Source organism: Pollicipes pollicipes, unplaced genomic scaffold, assembly GCF_011947565.3.
Source record: "Pollicipes pollicipes isolate AB1234 unplaced genomic scaffold, Ppol_2.1 Scaffold_2555;HRSCAF=2994_pilon_pilon_pilon, whole genome shotgun sequence".
In the NCBI taxonomy this organism is placed as follows: domain Eukaryota; kingdom Metazoa; phylum Arthropoda; class Thecostraca; order Pollicipedomorpha; family Pollicipedidae; genus Pollicipes; species Pollicipes pollicipes.
Genome location: NW_023596136.1, coordinates 25185359 through 25189164, shown reverse-complemented (window position 1 = coordinate 25189164; position 3806 = coordinate 25185359). Strand labels below are relative to the sequence as shown.

Below are 3806 nucleotides of genomic sequence, written 5' to 3'. Positions count from 1 at the left end.
CGAAGTGTTGATTCCTACAGTGCTGGGGCCATCGCTGCGGTCGAATACGCAAAATTACGGATATGATAGGTCCCGCCGAGATTTGGACTCGGATCGCAGGATTCAAAGTCCTGAGTGCTAACCGTTATACCACCGGACCGCCGTTCAGTGGCGTGACAACAGGAAGCGAATGATAATTTTTACTTCTTTTACGTCACGAAATTCTCTAATACTATTTCCAATAGGTTGTGTTGGCTAGGTTTTCGTTCCCACATAGTAATTTTTGTTGTTGTTGTATCCTTTGTTGTTTTCAAAGCGCTAAAAGATGTGCATATCCCGTCTTTACTGCTCGCAAATTCCCACTAGTGTCATATCACTGGACAAATGGATATATGGGTCGTGTGAAATATACGTACACGAATGGATGATGACTTGCACTCGTCTCGTGGAATGATTACAATCGCGTAGCTAGCTTGACTAAAACTTGTTAATTGATGCGGATTTGTCCAGTGGATGCTTGATGACGATGCTGAGATCTGCGGCCACATTCGTACTATCTAATCATCATCATCACGTCTCATCAGTCTCTCCCACTGAAGGAGGCAGGGTCTCTGGGATTAACGGCCACAACAATTTTTGGCAGCTTAAGAACTATAAGGCTCCTACAACTTAACAAATGCCTTCAGGTGGCGTGCCACCAAAGTGTTGATTCCCACAGTGCTGCGGTCATCGCTGCGGCCGAATGCGCAAAAGCACGGATATGACAGGTCCCGCCGAGATTTGAACTCGGATTGCAGGATTCAAAGTCCTGAGTGCTAACCGTTACACCACGGGACCGTCGCTTAGTGGCGTGACAGCAGACAGCGAATGGTAATTTTCCTTTTTTACATCACGAAATTCTTTAATACTTTTTCCTATAGGTTGCGCTGGTTAGATTTTCTTCCAACATTATAATTTGTCGTTGTATCTTTGCCATGTTGCTGTGCTTTCCCCTGGTTTTTCGACGAGTAATAAGGCGAACGCTCGCATAATAAGGGTTCTTTTCAAAATGATGAAAGATGTGCATATCCGCTCGTAAATTCCCACTAACGGCATATCACTGGACAAATGAATACCTGGGCCTTGTGAAATTTTCGTACATGAATGGATGATTACTTGCATCCGTTTCGTGGAATGATTACAAAAGCATAGCTATCACATAAATATTTGGCCGGTGGATGCTTGATGACGATGCTGAGATGTACGGTCACATTCGTAGTGTGTCATCATCATCACGTAGAACATCACGTAAAACCGGAACAAAAACCTATCAATGCCCAACCAAATATGAAATCGAAGGATGGCACGGCTATATCTAGCACCGGATCTTGGCATCAGCTAGGGTCCGATTGTGGGTGAGGTTCAAATATAGAAGCTATTGCACATGTGAGGGGCAAACATCATGCTATTACTCGTTTTTTCACTATCATGATGATGATGATTTGGGCTTTGGGGCGCACCGACTACGTCGATCATAACCTACTTGTTATCTAACAGTTGCCTGAAAAAGCGGAGAGATAAGGTTTCGTTCGATATATGGCATGAAATTGTACGTCTTCGAGATAACTTAAAATGTGACCGTCATGTACTGAGCTGGAATCGTCTCCCAACATACCACAGAGCGTTGGACGCAAGAACCCAGATCCAAAATGGCGCATACGTTCCAAGTCGAGGTGGGCACAAGACATGACATGTCGTATGGTGTAAGGATCCCCGCAGCGAGGACACCGCGGTTGATCTTCCCTGCATAAGAGGAATCGGTGAGTTGCATATGTGTGGCCTATTCTCAGGCGGCATAGCGTCACTTCCTCCCGCCTCACCCTACGACAGCTGGACGCCCATGGTCCCAACCGGGGCTTTATCTCCCTCAGTTTATTGGCAGCATGCACATCCCAGTTTGCTTGCCACTGCTTCAACATAAAGGCAGATGCCACTGCATATAGGTCGTTAGCGGGGACTGTCATCGTAAGGGTGCCAGATGCGTGTGTGGCACGCCTTGCTGCGGCATCACCTACTTCATTACCCGATATGCCAACGTGGCTTGGTACCAAGCAGAATACCACCATCTTTTTTCACCATCATGGAAGGATGTTTGTCATTTGCTATCCTCGCCAGCAACGTACATTAATGGTATCACTAACGTTGTCGATTGAAGCTGAATTGTAGCAAATCATCCAGAGGAGTCAACAGCCATCCTCGGTCCAATTTTTCGCCCGCGGAAGCTCAGCGCGTCAGGATGGCCGAGCGGTCCAAGGCGCTGCGTTCAGGTCGCAGTCCGGTTCTCCGGGCGTGGGTTCGAATCCCACTTCTGACAAGGCTTTTCGATATCGCCTGCTCTTGCTACCTCTTCTCCCACGTACAGATGGGACAGATGGTATCTCTTCTATCACATATGTGACATACAGATGACTGTGTGCCGTTCCTCATATTTCCCCGGCCGTGACTACAGTGGTCGGTTTGAGTGGGCCAGCCCCCAACATGTCTGCAAGCCCCCTGGCGTCATCGCTGTGCATTGATGGTGATACCTGATGATATATTATAATTATATCTAATACAGATGATGACGTGCCACTCCCTACGTTTCCTACTCATGTATGTGGCTTCAATGGTTGGCCCGTGCGGTTTTACCCCCCAACATGCCCTCAGGCCTCTTCGCGTCATCGCTATGCCTTAATGGCCGCGATATGATAACGTGAGCTCCACTTTCACTTGTTTAGTGACAAACCAAAGGCGTGACCATGACCATCGCTACAGCTCACTCTCAATTAGCATATGTCACATTTGTGCAACTGTGTTCCCGTCTTGGGGTCATCGACGTTCTTGAACGCACAAAACCACATCCGAGACAGGTCCCGCCGAGATTTGAACTCGGATCGCAGGATTCAGAGTCCTGAGTGCTAGCCGTTACACCACGGGGCCAGTGTTTGGAAATCTGGCAGCATGCCGCGAGTTATCCCATCATCTGCCGTACTAATAATCCAGCACACAACACCATTCGACCGAAGTGACATATTTTCACGCCGAAGGGATTTATATTTAACACAAAAAGTCGGCTTCGTCATGTTGTATCTGTGCGACATCACCAAAGAAGTGACTGAATACAAACGGATGCTACAAACTGGATTCAGATTGATATTAGCTGGTAATCTGTACCGCGTCCAAATGCATGAGAAGGAAGATGGGCAGAGGCGGTCACTCCTCACCGCTTGTCATTGATTTCAGCATACGTAGCCAGACACACAGATGGTAACACGCCGTTCAGTGGGTTTCTCCGGATATGCCTGCATTCGTTGGCCGAGAAGGGTGAGGCCTAACATGTCTCCAGGCCTGTGAGCGCCATTGCAGTGTGCTGAAGATGGTGATAATACGAGCCTCAGCTTTACTTGTTTGTTTATGAACTGCAAAGCCACACTAAGATAACTGCTATAGTCTGCTTTCACTAACAAACGGCTCATGATTCGGAAAGATGCTTTGGCATGCACAAGGAGATATCTATTCTACATACGAGCAAGGCTTTGGGTTAGCCGAGTTGCCACCCTTTTCGCGCATGCGTGGTTTGGGAGAAAATCGCTGCACTCATAATCCAACAGCACCGAATGCGAATTCTGTAGCATACGCATAGTTATTCGACTGACGTGAAAAGTTTAGCTGGCAGATATCTAACAAGGGTCAATCCAGGCCAACTGTGTCGCAGCATTGTGCGACACATAAAACTCTCTGCACTCCTATCTGGCGAAAAGGCGGAGGCAAAATTATTCGTTGAACTTGACGGCATAACTTGTTCGTTG

General features: G+C 47.4%; 2 non-coding genes across 2 annotated transcripts; one reads left to right on the top strand and one right to left on the bottom strand.

Annotated features, from left to right (window-relative positions):
- Positions 1-744: 744 nt before the first annotated feature.
- TRNAQ-UUG (transfer RNA glutamine (anticodon UUG)) lies at positions 745-816 on the bottom strand. Its single transcript has one exon. It is a non-coding gene; the product is annotated as a tRNA-Gln (tRNA).
- A 1432-nt stretch (positions 817-2248) lies between these two features.
- Positions 2249-2332, top strand: TRNAL-CAG (transfer RNA leucine (anticodon CAG)). The gene has a single exon. It is a non-coding gene; the product is annotated as a tRNA-Leu (tRNA).
- The last annotated feature ends 1474 nt before the right edge of the window (positions 2333-3806 follow it).